The sequence below is a fragment of the Taudactylus pleione genome, unplaced genomic scaffold (genome assembly GCF_031769625.1).
Source record: "Taudactylus pleione unplaced genomic scaffold, aTauple2 ptg000016l, whole genome shotgun sequence".
Taxonomy (NCBI): Eukaryota; Metazoa; Chordata; class Amphibia; order Anura; family Myobatrachidae; genus Taudactylus; species Taudactylus pleione.
This window is the reverse complement of record NW_028284418.1, coordinates 16772620-16797379: the sequence shown is the minus strand read 5'-3', so window position 1 is coordinate 16797379 and position 24760 is coordinate 16772620. Positions and strand designations below refer to the sequence as shown.

At 33.3% G+C, this 24760-nt stretch overlaps 12 non-coding genes across 12 annotated transcripts; all 12 read left to right on the top strand.

Annotated features, from left to right (window-relative positions):
- Positions 1–73: 73 nt before the first annotated feature.
- TRNAL-UAG (transfer RNA leucine (anticodon UAG)) lies at positions 74–155 on the top strand. The gene has a single exon. It is a non-coding gene; the product is annotated as a tRNA-Leu (tRNA).
- A 3381-nt stretch (positions 156–3536) lies between these two features.
- Positions 3537–3618, top strand: TRNAL-UAG (transfer RNA leucine (anticodon UAG)). Its single transcript has one exon. It is a non-coding gene; the product is annotated as a tRNA-Leu (tRNA).
- A 1651-nt stretch (positions 3619–5269) lies between these two features.
- Positions 5270–5351, top strand: TRNAL-UAG (transfer RNA leucine (anticodon UAG)). Its single transcript has one exon. It is a non-coding gene; the product is annotated as a tRNA-Leu (tRNA).
- Positions 5352–8711: 3360 nt separating this feature from the next.
- On the top strand, positions 8712–8793 carry TRNAL-UAG (transfer RNA leucine (anticodon UAG)). Its single transcript has one exon. It is a non-coding gene; the product is annotated as a tRNA-Leu (tRNA).
- Positions 8794–12174: 3381 nt separating this feature from the next.
- On the top strand, positions 12175–12256 carry TRNAL-UAG (transfer RNA leucine (anticodon UAG)). The gene has a single exon. It is a non-coding gene; the product is annotated as a tRNA-Leu (tRNA).
- A 1651-nt stretch (positions 12257–13907) lies between these two features.
- TRNAL-UAG (transfer RNA leucine (anticodon UAG)) lies at positions 13908–13989 on the top strand. Its single transcript has one exon. It is a non-coding gene; the product is annotated as a tRNA-Leu (tRNA).
- A 1650-nt stretch (positions 13990–15639) lies between these two features.
- Positions 15640–15721, top strand: TRNAL-UAG (transfer RNA leucine (anticodon UAG)). The gene has a single exon. It is a non-coding gene; the product is annotated as a tRNA-Leu (tRNA).
- A 1651-nt stretch (positions 15722–17372) lies between these two features.
- On the top strand, positions 17373–17454 carry TRNAL-UAG (transfer RNA leucine (anticodon UAG)). Its single transcript has one exon. It is a non-coding gene; the product is annotated as a tRNA-Leu (tRNA).
- A 1649-nt stretch (positions 17455–19103) lies between these two features.
- On the top strand, positions 19104–19185 carry TRNAL-UAG (transfer RNA leucine (anticodon UAG)). Its single transcript has one exon. It is a non-coding gene; the product is annotated as a tRNA-Leu (tRNA).
- Positions 19186–20832: 1647 nt separating this feature from the next.
- Positions 20833–20914, top strand: TRNAL-UAG (transfer RNA leucine (anticodon UAG)). Its single transcript has one exon. It is a non-coding gene; the product is annotated as a tRNA-Leu (tRNA).
- Positions 20915–22563: 1649 nt separating this feature from the next.
- TRNAL-UAG (transfer RNA leucine (anticodon UAG)) lies at positions 22564–22645 on the top strand. The gene has a single exon. It is a non-coding gene; the product is annotated as a tRNA-Leu (tRNA).
- A 1647-nt stretch (positions 22646–24292) lies between these two features.
- Positions 24293–24374, top strand: TRNAQ-UUG (transfer RNA glutamine (anticodon UUG)). The gene has a single exon. It is a non-coding gene; the product is annotated as a tRNA-Gln (tRNA).
- Positions 24375–24760: the final 386 nt, after the last annotated feature.

Here is a 24760-nt window from a genome sequence, read left to right as displayed (position 1 = left end):
AATTAAACATTTAATTTGCAGCAATCTTAATTATATGAAAGATCTGTGAGACAAGAACTCCATGTGTGCCAGTGGTAGCATGGCCGAGCGGTCTAAGGCGCTGGATTTAGGCTCCAGTCTCTTCGGAGGCGTTGGTTCAAATCCCACTGCTGCCAATCTTATTTTCCAAAGAATTGAATTTTGATCAGATATTAACCAACTGAAAAAGGTTGGTGATAGTACCCTTCATTAGCCACCAAGTTCCCAACAGTTCATCATAGTTGCAACAGTCTATTCAAACCTTTAAAATAATGATATCTGCTAACAATAAAGATATTCAAATTTTAATTTTGCATTAAGTAATTATGTGCCCTATCAGAACTAATATTTTATTACTTCATGCATCTCAATTTCTTTTGTTATTTCAATGAAAATAAACAAAATGCAATTCTATAAAAAATCAGAATTTCTCATCGGATTTATGTTTAATAATGAACTTTCTTTTAACTTTTGCTGACATCTTTTCAATTAATACTTTAAAACAAAAAAACCCTTTAATTTTGATGTTCTAGATCTGTGAGCTACCCTAACAACATGCACATGTGGTAGCATGGCCGAGCAGTCTAAAGCGCTGGATTAAGGCTCCAGTCTCTTTGGAGGCGTGGGTGCAAATCTCACTACTGCCATCTTTATTATACAAAGAGTAGGGCAGTTATTGATGGCAAAGTGATTCTTTTTTTCCATTAGATAGGATATTACCCAACTGAAGTTGGTTGGTGGAAGATTCCTATAGCTACTCAACAGTTCATCATTGTTACAAGAGACTTCCCAAACGTTTTAAAAATGTTGTCTTCTAAGAGTAAAGATGAGCCAAAATTAAGTTGGCATGAAGTAATTAGAAGTAATATCATAACTAATATTTAATTACTGAGTGGTCTTATCATACAATTAGACATGGAAATGTTGGCAACGTGACTCATTGGTATAAATTGATGGATTTATATTCCGATTTCTCTATCTTTCCTATCTCTCTGGATTTTAATCTCACAGCTGTCTATTTTAGGCATTTGAATAATAGTTAAAAGTTATTTGGATACATCAGTTTCACTAAATGAAGGAAAATTGAAGACAAATATAATCATTACTTGTTAAATGTACCTGGCTTCTTTTGCATTTTATCTCAGCTTTTCCTGACTTTGGGTAAAGTTTTGAATGACATTCCAGATATGAGAGCTAAAATATTTTAAAATGTTAAGCGGGTTGTAGGATGACAGAGCTATTCAAGCTGCTGGAATCAAATCCCACTGCTGCCATATTTATTCTCCAATGAGAAGATCCAGTGATATATATCAAAGTGTATTCCTAAAGTAGATAAGGTATAAAAGAAGCTAAATTTGGTTGGTGGAAGCACACCATAAGCTGTCACATGCAGTAGCTCAAAACAAGTTATCATGGTTTTAATAGTTTTCTCAAACCTTTTTTAGAACTATCTAAATTGTATTGTTGCTCTCAAAAAGTGGCTTTGAATATCTCTGCGATCTACATTATGCATCAAGCAAACATCTCAATTTTTGAATATGTCAGTTAAAACAAACAAAAAGTAACTGAGAAAATTAAAAAATCAGTTCTCATCAATATTACCAAGTAAAACAAGGATGTTTTACCTTTCATTGAATTCTTGTATTAGCGTATTGTTTATCATTTCATAGACTTTTAACATGACACTTCTTTCCAAGTGTGGCTTTAAAACAAAATTAAACATTTAATTTGCAGCAATCTTAATTAAATGAAAGATCTGTGAGATAAGAACTCCATGTGTGCCAGTGGTAGCATGGCCGAGCGGTCTAGGGCGCTGGATGTTGGTTCCAGTCTCTTCGGAGATGTGGGTTTAAATCCCACTGCTGCCAATCTTATTTTCCAAAGAATTGATTTTTGATCAGATATTAACCAACTGAAAAAGGTTGGTGATAGTACCCTGTATTAGCCACCAAGTTCCCAACAGTTCATCATAGTTGCAACAGTCTTCTCAAACCTTTAAAATAATGATATCTGCTAACAATAAAGATATTCAAATTTTAAATTTGCATGAAGAAATTATGTGCCCAATCAGAACTAATATTTTATTACTTCATGCATCTCAATTTCTTTTGTTATTTCAATGAAAATAAACAAAATGCAATTCAATAAAAAATCTGAATTTCTCATCGGATTTATGTTTAATAATGAACTTTCTTTTAACCTTTGCTGACATCTTTTCAATTAATACTTTAAAACAAAAAAACCCTTTAATTTTGATGTTCTAGATCTGTGAGCTACCCTAACAACATGCACATGTGGTAGCATGGCCGAGCAGTCTAAAGCGCTGGATTAAGGCTCCAGTCTCTTTGGAGGCGTGGGTGCAAATCTCACTACTGCCATCTTTATTATACAAAGAGTAGGGCAGTTATTGATGGCAAAGTGATTCTTTTTTTCCATTAGATAGGATATTACCCAACTGAAGTTGGTTGGTGGAAGATTCCTATAGCTACTCAACAGTTAATCATTGTTACAAGAGACTTCCCAAACGTTTTAAAAATGTTTTCTGCTAAGAGTAAAGATGAGCCAAAATTAAGTTGGCATGAATTAATTAGAAGTAATATCATAACTAATATTTAATTACTGAGTGGTCTTATCATACAATTAGAGATGGAAATGTTGGCAACGTGACTCATTGGTATAAATTGATGGATTTATATTCCGATTTCTCTATCTTTCCTATCTCTCTGGATTTTAATCTCACAGCTGTCTATTTTAGGCATTTGAATAATACTTAAAAGTTATTTGGATACATCAGTTGCACTAAATGAAGGAAAATTGAAGACAAATATAATCATTACTTGTTAAATGTACCTGGCTTCTTTTGCATTTTATCTCAGCTTTTCCTGACTTTGGGTAAAGTTTTGAATGACATTCCAGATATGAGAGCTAAAATATTTTAAAGTGTTAAGCAGGTTGTAGGATGACAGAGCTATTCAAGCTGCTGGAATCAAATCCCACTGCTGCCATATTTATTCTCCAAGGAGAAGATCCAGCGATATATATCAAAGTGCTTTCCTAAAGTAGATAAGGTATAAAAGAAGCTAAATTTGGTTAGTGGAAGCAAACCATAAGCTGTCACATGCAGTAGCTCAAAACAAGTTATCATGGTTTTAATAGTTTTCTCAAACCTTTTTTAGAACTATCTAAAATGTATTGTTGCTCTCAAAAAGTGGCTTTGAATATCTCTGCGATCTACATTATGCATCTAGCAAGCATCTCAATTTTTGAATATGTCAGTTAAAACAAACAAAAAGTAACTGAGAAAATTAAAAAATCAGTTCTCATCAATATTACCAAGTAAAACATGGATGTTTTTACCTTTCATTGAAATCTTGTATTAGCGAATTGTTTTTCATTTCATAGACTTTTAACATGAAACTTCTTTCCAAGTGTCGCTTTAAAACAAAATTAAACATTTAATTTAGAGCAATCTTAATTACATGAAAGATCTGTGAGATAAGAACTCCATGTGTGCCAGTGGTAGCATGGCCGAGCGGTCTAAGGCGCTTGATTTAGGCTCCAGTCTCTTCGGAGGCGTGGGTTCAAATCCCACTGCTGCCAATCTTATTTTCCAAAGAATTGATTTTAGATCAGATATTAACCAACTGAAAAAGGTTGGTGATAGTACCCTGCATTAGCCACCAAGTTCCCAACAGTTCATCATAGTTGCAACAGTCTATTCAAACCTTTAAAATAATGACAATCTGCTAATAACAAAGATATTCAAATTTTAATTTTGCATGAAGTAATTATGTGCCCTATCAGAACTAATATTTTATTACTTCATGCATCTCAATTTCTTTTGTTATTTCAATGAAAATAAACAAAATGCAATTCTATAAAAAATCTGAATTTCTCATCGGATTTATGTTTAATAATAAACTTTCTTTTAACTTTTGCTGACATCTTTTCAATTAATACTTTAAAACAAAAAAACCCTTTTATTTTGATGTTCTAGATCTGTGAGCTACCCTAACAACATGCACATGTGGTAGCATGGCCGAGCAGTCTAAGGCGCTGGATTAAGGCTCCAGTCTCTTTGGAGGTGTGGGTGCAAATCTCACTACTGCCATCTTTATTATACAAAGAGTAGGGCAGTTATTAATGGCAAAGTGATTCTTTTTTTCCATTAGATAGGATATTACCCAACTGAAGTTGGTTGGTGGAAGATTCCTATAGCTACTCAACAGTTCATCATTGTTACAAGAGACTTCCCAAACGTTTTCAAAATGTTATCTTCTAAGAGTAAAGATGAGCCAAAATTAAGTTGGCATGAAGTAATTAGAAGTAATATCATAACTAATATTTAATTACTGAGTGGTCTTATCATACAATTAGAGATGGAAATGTTGGCAACGTGACTAATTGGTATAAATTGATGGATTTATATTCCGATTTCTCTATCTTTCCTATCTTTCTGGATTTTAATCTCACAGCTGTCTATCTTAGGCATTTCAATAGTACTTCAAAGTTATTTGGATACATCAGTTGCACTAAATGAAGGAAATCTGAAGACAAATATAATTATTACTTGTTAAATGTACCTGGCTTCTTTTACATTTTATCTCTGCTTTTCCTGACTTTGGGTAAAGTTTTGAATGACATTCCAGATATGAGAGTTAAAATATTTTAAAGTGTACAGCAGGTTGTAGGATGACAGAGCTATTCAAGCTGCTGGAATCAAATCCCACTGCTGCCATATTTATTCTCCAAGGCGAAGATCCAGTGATATATATCAAAGTGTATTCCTAAAGTAGATAAGGTATAAAAGAAGCTAAATTTGGTTGGTGGAAGCACACCATAAGCTGTCACATGCAGTAGCTCAAAACAAGTTATCATGGTTTTAATAGTTTTCTCAAATCTTTTTTAGAACTATCTAAATTGTATTGTTGCTCTCAAAAAGTGGCTTTGAATATCTCTGCGATCTACATCATGCATCTAGCAAGCATCTCAATTTTTGAATATGTCAGTTAAAACAAACAAAAAGTAACTGAGAAAATTAAAAAATCAGTTCTCATCAATATTACCAAGTATAACATGGATGTTTTTACCTTTCATTGAATTCTTGTATTAGCGTATTGTTTATCATTTCATAGACTTTTAACATGACACTTCTTTCCAAGTGTCGCTTTAAAACAAAATTAAACATTTAATTTGCAGCAATCTTAATTAAATGAAAGATCTGTGAGATAAGAACTCCATGTGCACCAGTGGTAGCATGGCCGAGCGGTCTAAGGCGCTGGATTTAGGCTCCAGTCTCTTCGGAGGCGTGGGTTCAAATCCCACAGCTGCCAATCTTATTTTCCAAAGAATTGATTTTTGATCAGATATTAACCAACTGAAAAAGGTTGGTGATAGTACCCTGCATTAGCCACCAAGTTCCCAACAGTTCATCATAGTTGCAACAGTCTTCTCAAACCTTTAAAATAATGATATCTGCTAACAATAAAGATATTCAAATTTTAATTTTGCATGAAGTAATTATGTGCCCTATCAGAACTAATATTTTATTACTTCATGCATCTCAATTTCTTTTGTTATTTCAATGAAAATAAACAAAATGCAATTCAATAAAAAATCTGAATTTCTCATCGGATTTATGTTTAATAATGAACTTTCTTTTAACCTTTGCTGACATCTTTTCAATTAATACTTTAAAACAAAAAAACTCTTTAATTTTGATGTTCTAGATCTGTGAGCTACCCTAACAACATGCACATGTGGTAGCATGGCCGAGCAGTCTAAGCGCTGGATTAAGGCTCCAGTCTCTTTGGAGGCATGGGTGCAAATCTCACTACTGCCATTTTTATTATACATAGAGTAGGGCAGTTATTGATGGCAAAGTGATTCTTTTTTTCCATTAGATAGGATATTACCCAGCTGAAGTTGGTTGGTGGAAGATTCCTATAGCTACTCAACAGTTCATCATTGTTACAAGAGACTTCCCAAACGTTTTAAAAATGTTATCTGCTAAGAGTAAAGATGAGCCAAAATTAAGTTGGCATGAATTAATTAGAAGTAATATCATAACTAATATTTAATTACTGAGTGGTCTTATCATACAATTAGAGATGGAAATGTTGGCAACGTGACTCATTGGTATAAATTGATGGATTTATATTCCGATTTCTCTATCTTTCCTATCTCTCTGGATTTTAATCTCACAGCTGTCTATTTTAGGCATTTGAATAATACTTAAAAGTTATTTGGATACATCAGTTGCACTAAATGAAGGAAATTTGAAGACAAATATAATCATTACTTGTTAAATGTACCTGGCTTCTTTTGCATTTTATCTCAGCTTTTCCTGACTTTGAGTAAAGTTTTGAATGACATTCCAGATATGAGAGCTAAAATATTTTAAAGTGTTAAGCAGGTTGTAGGATGACAGAGCTATTCAAGCTGCTGGAATCAAATCCCACTGCTGCCATATTTATTCTCCAAGGAGAAGATCCAGTGATATATATCAAAGTGCTTTCCTAAAGTAGATAAGGTATAAAAGAAGCTAAATTTGGTTAATGGAAGCACACCATAAGCTGTCACATGCAGTAGCTCAAAACAAGTTATCATGGTTTTAATAGTTTTCTCAAACCTTTTTTAGAACTATCTAAAATGTATTGTTGCTCTCAAAAAGTGGCTTTGAATATCTCTGCGATCTACATTATGCATCTAGCAAGCATCTCAATTTTTGAATATGTCAGTTAAAACAAACAAAAAGTAACTGAGAAAATTAAAAAATCAGTTCTCATCAATATTACCAAGTAAAATATGGATGTTTTTACCTTTCATTGAAATCTTGTATTAGCGAATTGTTTTTCATTTCATAGACTTTTAACATGACACTTCTTTCCAAGTGTCGCTTTAAAACAAAATTAAACATTTAATTTGCAGCAATCTTAATTATATGAAAGATCTGTGAGATAAGAACTCCATGTGTGCCAGTGGTAGCATGGCTGAGCGTTCTAAGGCGCTGGATTTAGGTTCAAATCCTACTGCTGCCAATCTTATTTTCCAAAGAATTGATTTTTCATCAGATATTAATCAACTGAAAAAGGTTGGTGATAGTACCCTGCATTAGCCACCAAGTTCCCAACAGTTCATCATAGTTGCAACAGTCTTCTCAAACCTTTAAAATAATGATATCTGCTAACAATAAAAGTTATTCAAATATTAATTTTGCATGAAGTAATTATGTGCCCTATCAGAACTAATATTTTATTACTTCATGCATCTCAATTTCTTTTGTTATTTCAATGAAAATAAACAAAATGCAATTCTATAAAAAAATCTGAATTTCTCATCGGATTTATGTTTAATAATAAACTTTCTTTTAACTTTTGCTGACATCTTTTCAATTAATACTTTAAAACAAAAAAACCCTTTTATTTTGATGTTCTAGATCTGTGAGCTACCCTAACAACATGCACATGTGGTAGCATGGCCGAGCAGTCTAAGGCGCTGGATTAAGGCTCCAGTCTCTTTGGAGGTGTGGGTGCAAATCTCACTACTGCCATCTTTATTATACAAAGAGTAGGGCAGTTATTGATGGCAAAGTGATTCTTTTTTTTCCAGTAGATAGGATATTACCCAACTGAAGTTGGTTGGTGGAAGATTCCTATAGCTACTCAACAGTTCATCATTGTTACAAGAGACTTCCCAAACGTTTTCAAAATGTTATCTGCTAAGAGTAAAGATGAGCCAAAATTAAGTTGGCATGAAGTAATTAGAAGTAATATCATAACTAATATTTATTTACTGAGTGGTCTTATCATACAATTAGAGATGGAAATGTTGGCAACGTGACTCATTGGTATAAATTGATGGATTTATATTCCGATTTCTTTATCTTTCCTATCTTTCTGGATTTTAATCTCACAGCTGTCTATTTTAGGCATTTGAATAATACTTAAAAGTTATTTGGATACATCAGTTGCACTAAATGAAGGAAAATTGAAGACAAATATAATCATTACTTGTTAAATGTACCTGGCTTCTTTTGCATTTTATCTCAGCTTTTCCTGACTTTGGGTAAAGTTTTGAATGACATTCCAGATATGAGAGCTAAAATATTTTAAAGTGTTAAGCGGGTTGTAGGATGACAGAGCTATTCAAGCTGCTGGAATCAAATCCCACTGCTGCCATATTTATTCTCCAAGGAGAAGATCCAGTGACATATATCAAAGTGCTTTCCTAAAGTAGATAAGGTATAAAAGAAGCTAAATTTGGTTAGTGGAAGCACACCATAAGCTGTCACATGCAGTAGCTCAAAACAAGTTATCATGGTTTTAATAGTTTTCTCAAACCTTTTTTAGAACTATCTAAAATGTATTGTTGCTCTCAAAAAGTGGCTTTGAATATCTCTGCGATCTACATTATGCATCTAGCAAGCATCTCAATTTTTGAATATGTCAGTTAAAACAAACAAAAAGTAACTGAGAAAATTAAAAAATCAGTTCTCATCAATATTACCAAGTAAAACAAGGATGTTTTTACCTTTCATTGAAATCTTGTATTAGCGAATTGTTTTTCATTTCATAGGCTTTTAACATGAAACTTCTTTCCAAGTGTCGCTTTAAAACAAAATTAAACATTTAATTTGCAGCAATCTTAATTATATGAAAGATCTGTGAGACAAGAACTCCATGTGTGCCAGTGGTAGCATGGCCGAGCGGTCTAAGGCGCTGGATTTAGGCTCCAGTCTCTTCGGAGGCGTTGGTTCAAATCCCACTGCTGCCAATCTTATTTTCCAAAGAATTGAATTTTGATCAGATATTAACCAACTGAAAAAGGTTGGTGATAGTACCCTTCATTAGCCACCAAGTTCCCAACAGTTCATCATAGTTGCAACAGTCTATTCAAACCTTTAAAATAATGATATCTGCTAACAATAAAGATATTCAAATTTTAATTTTGCATTAAGTAATTATGTGCCCTATCAGAACTAATATTTTATTACTTCATGCATCTCAATTTCTTTTGTTATTTCAATGAAAATAAACAAAATGCAATTCTATAAAAAATCAGAATTTCTCATCGGATTTATGTTTAATAATGAACTTTCTTTTAACTTTTGCTGACATCTTTTCAATTAATACTTTAAAACAAAAAAACCCTTTAATTTTGATGTTCTAGATCTGTGAGCTACCCTAACAACATGCACATGTGGTAGCATGGCCGAGCAGTCTAAAGCGCTGGATTAAGGCTCCAGTCTCTTTGGAGGCGTGGGTGAAAATCTCACTACTGCCATCTTTATTATACAAAGAGTAGGGCAGTTATTGATGGCAAAGTGATTCTTTTTTTCCATTAGATAGGATATTACCCAACTGAAGTTGGTTGGTGGAAGATTCCTATAGCTACTCAACAGTTCATCATTGTTACAAGAGACTTCCCAAACGTTTTAAAAATGTTATCTTCTAAGAGTAAAGATGAGCCAAAATTAAGTTGGCATGAAGTAATTAGAAGTAATATCATAACTAATATTTAATTACTGAGTGGTCTTATCATACAATTAGACATGGAAATGTTGGCAACATGACTCATTGGTATAAATTGATGGATTTATATTCCGATTTCTCTATCTTTCCTATCTCTCTGGATTTTAATCTCACAGCTGTCTATTTTAGGCATTTGAATAATAGTTAAAAGTTATTTGGATACATCAGTTTCACTAAATGAAGGAAAATTGAAGACAAATATAATCATTACTTGTTAAATGTACCTGGCTTCTTTTGCATTTTATCTCAGCTTTTCCTGACTTTGGGTAAAGTTTTGAATGACATTCCAGATATGAGAGCTAAAATATTTTAAAATGTTAAGCGGGTTGTAGGATGACAGAGCTATTCAAGCTGCTGGAATCAAATCCCACTGCTGCCATATTTATTCTCCAATGAGAAGATCCAGTGATATATATCAAAGTGTATTCCTAAAGTAGATAAGGTATAAAAGAAGCTAAATTTGGTTGGTGGAAGCACACCATAAGCTGTCACATGCAGTAGCTCAAAACAAGTTATCATGGTTTTAATAGTTTTCTCAAACCTTTTTTAGAACTATCTAAATTGTATTGTTGCTCTCAAAAAGTGGCTTTGAATATCTCTGCGATCTACATTATGCATCAAGCAAACATCTCAATTTTTGAATATGTCAGTTAAAACAAACAAAAAGTAACTGAGAAAATTAAAAAATCAGTTCTCATCAATATTACCAAGTAAAACAAGGATGTTTTACCTTTCATTGAATTCTTGTATTAGCGTATTGTTTATCATTTCATAGACTTTTAACATGACACTTCTTTCCAAGTGTGGCTTTAAAACAAAATTAAACATTTAATTTGCAGCAATCTTAATTAAATGAAAGATCTGTGAGATAAGAACTCCATGTGTGCCAGTGGTAGCATGGCCGAGCGGTCTAAGGCGCTGGATGTTGGTTCCAGTCTCTTCGGAGATGTGGGTTTAAATCCCACTGCTGCCAATCTTATTTTCCAAAGAATTGATTTTTGATCAGATATTAACCAACTGAAAAAGGTTGGTGATAGTACCCTGTATTAGCCACCAAGTTCCCAACAGTTCATCATAGTTGCAACAGTCTTCTCAAACCTTTAAAATAATGATATCTGCTAACAATAAAGATATTCAAATTTTAAATTTGCATGAAGTAATTATGTGCCCAATCAGAACTAATATTTTATTACTTCATGCATCTCAATTTCTTTTGTTATTTCAATGAAAATAAACAAAATGCAATTCAATAAAAAATCTGAATTTCTCATCGGATTTATGTTTAATAATGAACTTTCTTTTAACCTTTGCTGACATCTTTTCAATTAATACTTTAAAACAAAAAAACCCTTTAATTTTGATGTTCTAGATCTGTGAGCTACCCTAACAACATGCACATGTGGTAGCATGGCCGAGCAGTCTAAAGCGCTGGATTAAGGCTCCAGTCTCTTTGGAGGCGTGGGTGCAAATCTCACTACTGCCATCTTTATTATACAAAGAGTAGGGCAGTTATTGATGGCAAAGTGATTCTTTTTTTCCATTAGATAGGATATTACCCAACTGAAGTTGGTTGGTGGAAGATTCCTATAGCTACTCAACAGTTAATCATTGTTACAAGAGACTTCCCAAACGTTTTAAAAATGTTTTCTGCTAAGAGTAAAGATGAGCCAAAATTAAGTTGGCATGAATTAATTAGAAGTAATATCATAACTAATATTTAATTACTGAGTGGTCTTATCATACAATTAGAGATGGAAATGTTGGCAACGTGACTCATTGGTATAAATTGATGGATTTATATTCCGATTTCTCTATCTTTCCTATCTCTCTGGATTTTAATCTCACAGCTGTCTATTTTAGGCATTTGAATAATACTTAAAAGTTATTTGGATACATCAGTTGCACTAAATGAAGGAAAATTGAAGACAAATATAATCATTACTTGTTAAATGTACCTGGCTTCTTTTGCATTTTATCTCAGCTTTTCCTGACTTTGGGTAAAGTTTTGAATGACATTCCAGATATGAGAGCTAAAATATTTTAAAGTGTTAAGCAGGTTGTAGGATGACAGAGCTATTCAAGCTGCTGGAATCAAATCCCACTGCTGCCATATTTATTCTCCAAGGAGAAGATCCAGCGATATATATCAAAGTGCTTTCCTAAAGTAGATAAGGTATAAAAGAAGCTAAATTTGGTTAGTGGAAGCAAACCATAAGCTGTCACATGCAGTAGCTCAAAACAAGTTATCATGGTTTTAATAGTTTTCTCAAACCTTTTTTAGAACTATCTAAAATGTATTGTTGCTCTCAAAAAGTGGCTTTGAATATCTCTGCGATCTACATTATGCATCTAGCAAGCATCTCAATTTTTGAATATGTCAGTTAAAACAAACAAAAAGTAACTGAGAAAATTAAAAAATCAGTTCTCATCAATATTACCAAGTAAAACATGGATGTTTTTACCTTTCATTGAAATCTTGTATTAGCGAATTGTTTTTCATTTCATAGACTTTTAACATGAAACTTCTTTCCAAGTGTCGCTTTAAAACAAAATTAAACATTTAATTTAGAGCAATCTTAATTACATGAAAGATCTGTGAGATAAGAACTCCATGTGTGCCAGTGGTAGCATGGCCGAGCAGTCTAAGGCGCTTGATTTAGGCTCCAGTCTCTTCGGAGGCGTGGGTTCAAATCCCACTGCTGCCAATCTTATTTTCCAAAGAATTGATTTTAGATCAGATATTAACCAACTGAAAAAGGTTGGTGATAGTACCCTGCATTAGCCACCAAGTTCCCAACAGTTCATCATAGTTGCAACAGTCTATTCAAACCTTTAAAATAATGACAATCTGCTAATAACAAAGATATTCAAATTTTAATTTTGCATGAAGTAATTATGTGCCCTATCAGAACTAATATTTTATTACTTCATGCATCTCAATTTCTTTTGTTATTTCAATGAAAATAAACAAAATGCAATTCTATAAAAAATCTGAATTTCTCATCGGATTTATGTTTAATAATAAACTTTCTTTTAACTTTTGCTGACATCTTTTCAATTAATACTTTAAAACAAAAAAACCCTTTTATTTTGATGTTCTAGATCTGTGAGCTACCCTAACAACATGCACATGTGGTAGCATGGCCGAGCAGTCTAAGGCGCTGGATTAAGGCTCCAGTCTCTTTGGAGGTGTGGGTGCAAATCTCACTACTGCCATCTTTATTATACAAAGAGTAGGGCAGTTATTAATGGCAAAGTGATTCTTTTTTTCCATTAGATAGGATATTACCCAACTGAAGTTGGTTGGTGGAAGATTCCTATAGCTACTCAACAGTTCATCATTGTTACAAGAGACTTCCCAAACGTTTTCAAAATGTTATCTTCTAAGAGTAAAGATGAGCCAAAATTAAGTTGGCATGAAGTAATTAGAAGTAATATCATAACTAATATTTAATTACTGAGTGGTCTTATCATACAATTAGAGATGGAAATGTTGGCAACGTGACTAATTGGTATAAATTGATGGATTTATATTCCGATTTCTCTATCTTTCCTATCTTTCTGGATTTTAATCTCACAGCTGTCTATTTTAGGCATTTCAATAGTACTTCAAAGTTATTTGGATACATCAGTTGCACTAAATGAAGGAAATCTGAAGACAAATATAATCATTACTTGTTAAATATACCTGGCTTCTTTTACATTTTATCTCTGCTTTTCCTGACTTTGGGTAAAGTTTTGAATGACATTCCAGATATGAGAGTTAAAATATTTTAAAGTGTACAGCAGGTTGTAGGATGACAGAGCTATTCAAGCTGCTGGAATCAAATCCCACTGCTGCCATATTTATTCTCCAAGGCGAAGATCCAGTGATATATATCAAAGTGTATTCCTAAAGTAGATAAGGTATAAAAGAAGCTAAATTTGGTTGGTGGAAGCACACCATAAGCTGTCACATGCAGTAGCTCAAAACAAGTTATCATGGTTTTAATAGTTTTCTCAAACCTTTTTTAGAACTATCTAAATTGTATTGTTGCTCTCAAAAAGTGGCTTTGAATATCTCTGCGATCTACATTATGCATCTAGCAAGCATCTCAATTTTTGAATATGTCAGTTAAAACAAACAAAAAGTAACTGAGAAAATTAAAAAATCAGTTCTCATCAATATTACCAAGTATAACATGGATGTTTTTACCTTTCATTGAATTCTTGTATTAGCGTATTGTTTATCATTTCATGGACTTTTAACATGACACTTCTTTCCAAGTGTCGCTTTAAAACAAAATTAAACATTTAATTTGCAGCAATCTTAATTAAATGAAAGATCTGTGAGATAAGAACTCCATGTGCGCCAGTGGTAGCATGGCCGAGCGGTCTAAGGCGCTGGATTTAGGCTCCAGTCTCTTCGGAGGCGTGGGTTCAAATCCCACAGCTGCCAATCTTATTTTCCAAAGAATTGATTTTTGATCAGATATTAACCAACTGAAAAAGGTTGGTGATAGTACCCTGCATTAGCCACCAAGTTCCCAACAGTTCATCATAGTTGCAACAGTCTTCTCAAACCTTTAAAATAATGATATCTGCTAACAATAAAGATATTCAAATTTTAATTTTGCATGAAGTAATTATGTGCCCTATCAGAACTAATATTTTATTACTTCATGCATCTCAATTTCTTTTGTTATTTCAATGAAAATAAACAAAATGCAATTCAATAAAAAATCTGAATTTCTCATCGGATTTATGTTTAATAATGAACTTTCTTTTAACCTTTGCTGACATCTTTTCAATTAATACTTTAAAACAAAAAAACCCTTTAATTTTGATGTTCTAGATCTGTGAGCTACCCTAACAACATGCACATGTGGTAGCATGGCCGAGCAGTCTAAAGTGCTGGATTAAGGCTCCAGTCTCTTTGGAGGCGTGGGTGCAAATCTCACTACTGCCATCTTTATTATACAAAGAGTAGGGCAGTTATTGATGGCAAAGTGATTCTTTTTTTCCATTAGATAGGATATTACCCAGCTGAAGTTGGTTGGTGGAAGATTCCTATAGCTACTCAACAGTTCATCATTGTTACAAGAGACTTCCCAAACGTTTTAAAAATGTTATCTGCTAAGAGTAAAGATGAGCTAAAATTAAGTTGGCATGAATTAATTAGAACTAATATCATAACTAATATTTAATTACTGAGTGGTCTTATCATACAATTAGAGATGGAAATGTTGGCAACGTGACTCATTGGTATAAATTGATGGATTTATATTCCGAATTCTCTATCTTTCCTATCTCTCTGGATTTTAATCTCACAGCTGTCTATTTTAGGCATTTGAATAATACTTAAAAGTTATTTGGATACATCAGTTGCACTAAATGAAGGAAAATTGAAGACAAATATAATCATTACTTGTTAAATGTACCTGGCTTCTTTTGCATTTTATCTCAGCTTTTCCTGACTTTGGGTAAAGTTTTGAATGACATTCCAGATATGAGAGCTAAAATATTTTAAAGTGTTAAGCGGGTTGTAGGATGACAGAGCTATTGAAGCTGCTGGAATCAAATCCCACTGCTGCCATATTTATTCTCCAATGAGAAGATCCAGTGATATATATCAAAGTGTATTCCTAAAGTAGATAAGGTATAAAAGAAGCTAAATTTGGTTGGTGGATGCACACCATAAGCTGTCACATGCAGTAGCTCAAAACAAGTTATCATGGTTTTAATAGTTTTCTCAAACCTTTTTTAGAACTATCTAAATTGTATTGTTGCTCTCAAAAAGTGGCTTTGAATATCTCTGCGATCTACATTATGCATCTAGCAAGCATCTCAATTTTTGAATATGTCAGTTAAAACAAACAAAAAGTAACTGAGAAAATTAAAAAATCAGTTCTCATCAATATTACCAAGTAAAACATGGATGTTTTTACCTTTCATTGAAATCTTGTATTAGCGAATTGTTTTTCATTTCATAGACTTTTAACATGAAACTTCTTTCCAAGTGTCGCTTTAAAACAAAATTAAACATTTAATTTGCAGCAATCTTAATTACATGAAAGGTCTGTGAGATAAGAACTCCATGTGTGCCAGTGGTAGCATGGCCGAGCGGTCTAAGGCGCTGGATTTAGGCTCCAGTCTCTTCGGAGGTGTGGGTTCAAATCCCACTGCTGCCAATCTTATTTTCCAAAGAATTGATTTTAGATCAGATATTAACCAACTGAAAAAGGTTGGTGATAGTACCCTGCATTAGCCACCAAGTTCCCAACAGTTCATCATAGTTGCAACAGTCTATTCAAACCTTTAAAATAATGACAATCTGCTAATAACAAAGATATTCAAATTTTAATTTTGCATGAAGTAATTATGTGCCCTATCAGAACTAATATTTTATTACTTCATGCATCTCAATTTCTTTTGTTATTTCAATGAAAATAAACAAAATGCAATTCTATAAAAAATCTGAATTTCTCATCGGATTTATGTTTAATAATAAACTTTCTTTTAACTTTTGCTGACATCTTTTCAATTAATACTTTAAAACAAAAAAACCCTTTTATTTTGATGTTCTAGATCTGTGAGCTACCCTAACAACATGCACATGTGGTAGCATGGCCGAGCAGTCTAAGGCGCTGGATTAAGGCTCCAGTCTCTTTGGAGGTGTGGGTGCAAATCTCACTACTGCCATCTTTATTATACAAAGAGTAGGGCAGTTATTAATGGCAAAGTGATTCTTTTTTTCCATTAGATAGGATATTACCCAACTGAAGTTGGTTGGTGGAAGATTCCTATAGCTACTCAACAGTTCATCATTGTTACAAGAGACTTCCCAAACGTTTTCAAAATGTTATCTTCTAAGAGTAAAGATGAGCCAAAATTAAGTTGGCATGAAGTAATTAGAAGTAATATCATAACTAATATTTAATTACTGAGTGGTCTTATCATACAATTAGAGATGGAAATGTTGGCAACGTGACTAATTGGTATAAATTGATGGATTTATATTCCGATTTCTCTATCTTTCCTATCTTTCTGGATTTTAATCTCACAGCTGTCTATTTTAGGCATTTCAATAGTACTTCAAAGTTATTTGGATACATCAGTTGCACTAAATGAAGGAAATCTGAAGACAAATATAATCATTACTTGTTAAATGTACCTGGCTTCTTTTACATTTTATCTCTGCTTTTCCTGACTTTGGGTAAAGTTTTGAATGACATTCCAGATATGAGAGTTAAAATATTTTAAAGTGTACAGCAGGTTGTAGGATGACAGAGCTATTCAAGCTGCTGGAATCAAATCCCACTGCTGCCATATTTATTCTCCAAGGCGAAGATCCAGTGATATATATCAAAGTGTATTCCTAAAGTAGATAAGGTATAAAAGAAGCTAAATTTGGTTGGTGGAAGCACACCATAAGCTGTCACATGCAGTAGCTCAAAACAAGTTATCATGGTTTTAATAGTTTTCTCAAACCTTTTTTAGAACTATCTAAATTGTATTGTTGCTCTCAAAAAGTGGCTTTGAATATCTCTGCGATCTACATTATGCATCTAGCAAGCATCTCAATTTTTGAATATGTCAGTTAAAACAAACAAAAAGTAACTGAGAAAATTAAAAAATCAGTTCTCATCAATATTACCAAGTATAACATGGATGTTTTTACCTTTCATTGAATTCTTGTATTAGCGTATTGTTTATCATTTCATGGACTTTTAACATGACACTTCTTTCCAAGTGTCGCTTTAAAACAAAATTAAACATTTAATTTGCAGCAATCTTAATTAAATGAAAGATCTGTGAGATAAGAACTCCATGTGCGCCAGTGGTAGCATGGCCGAGCGGTCTAAGGCGCTGGATTTAGGCTCCAGTCTCTTCGGAGGCGTGGGTTCAAATCCCACAGCTGCCAATCTTATTTTCCAAAGAATTGATTTTTGATCAGATATTAACCAACTGAAAAAGGTTGGTGATAGTACCCTGCATTAGCCACCAAGTTCCCAACAGTTCATCATAGTTGCAACAGTCTTCTCAAACCTTTAAAATAATGATATCTGCTAACAATAAAGATATTCAAATTTTAATTTTGCATGAAGTAATTATGTGCCCTATCAGAACTAATATTTTATTACTTCATGCATCTCAATTTCTTTTGTTATTTCAATGAAAATAAACAAAATGCAATTCAATAAAAAATCTGAATTTCTCATCGGATTTATGTTTAATAATGAACTTTCTTTTAACCTTTGCTGACATCTTTTCAATTAATACTTTAAAACAAAAAAACCCTTTAATTTTGATGTTCTAGATCTGTGAGCTACCCTAACAACATGCACATGTGGTAGCATGGCCGAGCAGTCTAAAGTGCTGGATTAAGGCTCCAGTCTCTTTGGAGGCGTGGGTGCAAATCTCACTACTGCCATCTTTATTATACAAAGAGTAGGGCAGTTATTGATGGCAAAGTGATTCTTTTTTTCCATTAGATAGGATATTACCCAGCTGAAGTTGGTTGGTGGAAGATTCCTATAGCTACTCAACAGTTCATCATTGTTACAAGAGACTTCCCAAACGTTTTAAAAATGTTATCTGCTAAGAGTAAAGATGAGCTAAAATTAAGTTGGCATGAATTAATTAGAACTAATATCATAACTAATATTTAATTACTGAGTGGTCTTATCATACAATTAGAGATGGAAATGTTGGCAACGTGACTCATTGGTATAAATTGATGGATTTATATTCCGAATTCTCTATCTTTCCTATCTCTCTGGATTTTAATCTCACAGCTGTCTATTTTAGGCACTGAATAATACTTAAAAGTTATTTGGATACATCAGTTGCACTAAATGAAGGAAAATTGAAGACAAATATAATCATTACTTGTTAAATGTACCTGGCTTCTTTTGCATTTTATCTCAGCTTTTCCTGACTTTGGGTAAAGTTTTGAATGACATTCCAGATATGAGAGCTAAAATATTTTAAAGTGTTAAGCGGGTTGTAGGATGACAGAGCTATTCAAGCTGCTGGAATCAAATCCCACTGCTGCCATATTTATTCTCCAATGAGAAGATCCAGTGATATATATCAAAGTGTATTCCTAAAGTAGATAAGGTATAAAAGAAGCTAAATTTGGTTGGTGGAAGCACACCATAAGCTGTCACATGCAGTAGCTCAAAACAAGTTATCATGGTTTTAATAGTTTTCTCAAACCTTTTTTAGAACTATCTAAATTGTATTGTTGCTCTCAAAAAGTGGCTTTGAATATCTCTGCGATCTACATCATGCATCTAGCAAGCATCTCAATTTTTGAATATGTCAGTTAAAACAAACAAAAAGTAACTGAGAAAATTAAAAAATCAGTTCTCATCAATATTACCAAGTAAAACATGGATGTTTTTACCTTTCATTGAAATCTTGTATTAGCGAATTGTTTTTCATTTCATAGACTTTTAACATGAAACTTCTTTCCAAGTGTCGCTTTAAAACAAAATTAAACATTTAATTTGCAGCAATCTTAATTACATGAAAGATCTGTGAGATAAGAACTCCATGTGTGCCAGTGGTAGCATGGCCGAGCGGTCTAAGGCGCTGGATTTAGGCTCCAGTCTCTTCGGAGGTGTGGGTTCAAATCCCACTGCTGCCAATCTTATTTTCCAAAGAATTGATTTTAGATCAGATATTAACCAACTGAAAAAGGTTGGTGATAGTACCCTGCATTAGCCACCAAGTTCCCAACAGTTCATCATAGTTGCAACAGTCTATTCAAACCTTTAAAATAATGACAATCTGCTAATAACAAAGATATTCAAATTTTAATTTTGCATGAAGTAATTATGTGCCCTATCAGAACTAATATTTTATTACTTCATGCATCTCAATTTCTTTTGTTATTTCAATGAAAATAAACAAAATGCAATTCTATAAAAAATCTGAATTTCTCATCGGATTTATGTTTAATAATAAACTTTCTTTTAACTTTTGCTGACATCTTTTCAATTAATACTTTAAAACAAAAAACCCTTTTATTTTGATGTTCTAGATCTGTGAGCTACCCTAACAACATGCACATGTGGTAGCATGGCCGAGCAGTCTAAGGCGCTGGATTAAGGCTCCAGTCTCTTTGGAGGTGTGGGTGCAAATCTCACTACTGCCATCTTTATTATACAAAGAGTAGGGCAGTTATTAATGGCAAAGTGATTCTTTTTTTCCATTAGATAGGATATTACCCAACTGAAGTTGGTTGGTGGAAGATTCCTATAGCTACTCAACAGTTCATCATTGTTACAAGAGACTTCCCAAACGTTTTCAAAATGTTATCTTCTAAGAGTAAAGATGAGCCAAAATTAAGTTGGCATGAAGTAATTAGAAGTAATATCATAACTAATATTTAATTACTGAGTGGTCTTATCATACAATTAGAGATGGAAATGTTGGCAACGTGACTAATTGGTATAAATTGATGGATTTATATTCCGATTTCTCTATCTTTCCTATCTTTCTGGATTTTAATCTCACAGCTGTCTATCTTAGGCATTTCAATAGTACTTCAAAGTTATTTGGATACATCAGTTGCACTAAATGAAGGAAATCTGAAGACAAATATAATCATTACTTGTTAAATGTACCTGGCTTCTTTTACATTTTATCTCTGCTTTTCCTGACTTTGGGTAAAGTTTTGAATGACATTCCAGATATGAGAGTTAAAATATTTTAAAGTGTACAGCAGGTTGTAGGATGACAGAGCTATTCAAGCTGCTGGAATCAAATCCCACTGCTGCCATATTTATTCTCCAAGGCGAAGATCCAGTGATATATATCAAAGTGTATTCCTAAAGTAGATAAGGTATAAAAGAAGCATTTGGTTGGTGGAAGCACACCATAAGCTGTCACATGCAGTAGCTCAAAACAAGTTATCATGGTTTTAATAGTTTTCTCAAACCTTTTTTAGAACTATCTAAATTGTATTGTTGCTCTCAAAAAGTGGCTTTGAATATCTCTGCGATCTGCATTATGCATATAGCAAGCATCTCAATTTTTGAATATGTCAGTTAAAACAAACAAAAAGTAACTGAGAAAATTAAAAAATCAGTTCTCATCAATATTACCAAGTATAACATGGATGTTTTTACCTTTCATTGAATTCTTGTATTAGCGTATTGTTTATCATTTCATGGACTTTTAACATGACACTTCTTTCCAAGTGTCGCTTTAAAACAAAATTAAACATTTAATTTGCAGCAATCTTAATTAAATGAAAGATCTGTGAGATAAGAACTCCATGTGCGCCAGTGGTAGCATGGCCGAGCGGTCTAAGGCGCTGGATTTAGGCTCCAGTCTCTTCGGAGGCGTGGGTTCAAATCCCACAGCTGCCAATCTTATTTTCCAAAGAATTGATTTTTGATCAGATATTAACCAACTGAAAAAGGTTGGTGATAGTACCCTGCATTAGCCACCAAGTTCCCAACAGTTCATCATAGTTGCAACAGTCTTCTCAAACCTTTAAAATAATGATATCTGCTAACAATAAAGATATTCAAATTTTAATTTTGCATGAAGTAATTATGTGCCCTATCAGAACTAATATTTTATTACTTCATGCATCTCAATTTCTTTTGTTATTTCAATGAAAATAAACAAAATGCAATTCAATAAAAAATCTGAATTTCTCATCGGATTTATGTTTAATAATGAACTTTCTTTTAACCTTTGCTGACATCTTTTCAATTAATACTTTAAAACAAAAAAACCCTTTAATTTTGATGTTCTAGATCTGTGAGCTACCCTAACAACATGCACATGTGGTAGCATGGCCGAGCAGTCTAAAGTGCTGGATTAAGGCTCCAGTCTCTTTGGAGGCGTGGGTGCAAATCTCACTACTGCCATCTTTATTATACAAAGAGTAGGGCAGTTATTGATGGCAAAGTGATTCTTTTTTTCCATTAGATAGGATATTACCCAGCTGAAGTTGGTTGGTGGAAGATTCCTATAGCTACTCAACAGTTCATCATTGTTACAAGAGACTTCCCAAACGTTTTAAAAATGTTATCTGCTAAGAGTAAAGATGAGCTAAAATTAAGTTGGCATGAATTAATTAGAACTAATATCATAACTAATATTTAATTACTGAGTGGTCTTATCATACAATTAGAGATGGAAATGTTGGCAACGTGACTCATTGGTATAAATTGATGGATTTATATTCCGAATTCTCTATCTTTCCTATCTCTCTGGATTTTAATCTCACAGCTGTCTATTTTAGGCACTGAATAATACTTAAAAGTTATTTGGATCCATCAGTTGCACTAAATGAAGGAAAATTGAAGACAAATATAATCATTACTTGTTAAATGTACCTGGCTTCTTTTGCATTTTATCTCAGCTTTTCCTGACTTTGGGTAAAGTTTTGAATGACATTCCAGATATGAGAGCTAAAATATTTTAAAGTGTTAAGCGGGTTGTAGGATGACAGAGCTATTCAAGCTGCTGGAATCAAATCCCACTGCTGCCATATTTATTCTCCAATGAGAAGATCCAGTGATATATATCAAAGTGTATTCCTAAAGTAGATAAGGTATAAAAGAAGCTAAATTTGGTTGGTGGAAGCACACCATAAGCTGTCACATGCAGTAGCTCAAAACAAGTTATCATGGTTTTAATAGTTTTCTCAAACCTTTTTTAGAACTATCTAAATTGTATTGTTGCTCTCAAAAAGTGGCTTTGAATATCTCTGCGATCTACATCATGCATCTAGCAAGCATCTCAATTTTTGAATATGTCAGTTAAAACAAACAAAAAGTAACTGAGAAAATTAAAAAATCAGTTCTCATCAATATTACCAAGTAAAACATGGATGTTTTTACCTTTCATTGAAATCTTGTATTAGCGAATTGTTTTTCATTTCATAGACTTTTAACATGAAACTTCTTTCCAAGTGTCGCTTTAAAACAAAATTAAACATTTAATTTGCAGCAATCTTAATTACATGAAAGATCTGTGAGATAAGAACTCCATGTGTGCCAGTGGTAGCATGGCCGAGCGGTCTAAGGCGCTGGATTTAGGCTCCAGTCTCTTCGGAGGTGTGGGTTCAAATCCCACTGCTGCCAATCTTATTTTCCAAAGAATTGACTTTAGATCAGATATTAACCAACTGAAAAAGGTTGGTGATAGTACCCTGCATTAGCCACCAAGTTCCCAACAGTTCATCATAGTTGCAACAGTCTATTCAAACCTTTAAAATAATGACAATCTGCTAATAACAAAGATATTCAAATTTTAATTTTGCATGAAGTAATTATGTGCCCTATCAGAACTAATATTTTATTACTTCATGCATCTCAATTTCTTTTGTTATTTCAATGAAAATAAACAAAATGCAATTCTATAAAAAATCTGAATTTCTCATCGGATTTATGTTTAATAATAAACTTTCTTTTAACTTTTGCTGACATCTTTTCAATTAATACTTTAAAACAAAAAACCCTTTTATTTTGATGTTCTAGATCTGTGAGCTACCCTAACAACATGCACATGTGGTAGCATGGCCGAGCAGTCTAAGGCGCTGGATTAAGGCTCCAGTCTCTTTGGAGGTGTGGGTGCAAATCTCACTACTGCCATCTTTATTATACAAAGAGTAGGGCAGTTATTAATGGCAAAGTGATTCTTTTTTTCCATTAGATAGGATATTACCCAACTGAAGTTGGTTGGTGGAAGATTCCTATAGCTACTCAACAGTTCATCATTGTTACAAGAGACTTCCCAAACGTTTTCAAAATGTTATCTTCTAAGAGTAAAGATGAGCCAAAATTAAGTTGGCATGAAGTAATTAGAAGTAATATCATAACTAATATTTAATTACTGAGTGGTCTTATCATACAATTAGAGATGGAAATGTTGGCAACGTGACTAATTGGTATAAATTGATGGATTTATATTCCGATTTCTCTATCTTTCCTATCTTTCTGGATTTTAATCTCACAGCTGTCTATCTTAGGCATTTCAATAGTACTTCAAAGTTATTTGGATACATCAGTTGCACTAAATGAAGGAAATCTGAAGACAAATATAATCATTACTTGTTAAATGTACCTGGCTTCTTTTACATTTTATCTCTGCTTTTCCTGACTTTGGGTAAAGTTTTGAATGACATTCCAGATATGAGAGTTAAAATATTTTAAAGTGTACAGCAGGTTGTAGGATGACAGAGCTATTCAAGCTGCTGGAATCAAATCCCACTGCTGCCATATTTATTCTCCAAGGCGAAGATCCAGTGATATATATCAAAGTGTATTCCTAAAGTAGATAAGGTATAAAAGAAGCATTTGGTTGGTGGAAGCACACCATAAGCTGTCACATGCAGTAGCTCAAAACAAGTTATCATGGTTTTAATAGTTTTCTCAAACCTTTTTTAGAACTATCTAAATTGTATTGTTGCTCTCAAAAAGTGGCTTTGAATATCTCTGCGATCTGCATTATGCATATAGCAAGCATCTCAATTTTTGAATATGTCAGTTAAAACAAACAAAAAGTAACTGAGAAAATTAAAAAATCAGTTCTCATCAATATTACCAAGTATAACATGGATGTTTTTACCTTTCATTGAATTCTTGTATTAGCGTATTGTTTATCATTTCATAGACTTTTAACATGACACTTCTTTCCAAGTGTCGCTTTAAAACAAAATTAAACATTTAATTTGCAGCAATATTAATTAAATGAAAGATCTGTGAGGTAAGAACTCCATGTGTGCCAGTGGTAGCATGGCCGAGCGGTCTAAGGCGCTGGATGTTGATTCCAGTCTCTTCGGAGGTGTGGGTTCAAATCCCACTGCTGCCAATCTTATTTTCCAAAGAATTGATTTTTGATCAGATATTAACCAACTGAAAAAGGTTGGTGATAGTAACCTGTATTAGCCACCAAGTTCCCAACAGTTCATCATAGTTGCAACAGTCTTCTCAAACCTTTAAAATAATGATATCTGATGTTCTAGATCTGTGAGCTACCCTAACAACATGCACATGTGGTAGCATGGCCGAGCAGTCTAAGGCGCTGGATTAAGGCTCCAGTCTCTTTGGAGGTGTGGGTGCAAATCTCACTACTGCCATCTTTATTATACAAAGAGTAGGGCAGTTATTGATGGCAAAGTGATTCTTTTTTTCCATTAAATAGGATATTACCCAACTGAAGTTGGTTGGTGGAAGATTCCTATAGCTACTCAACAG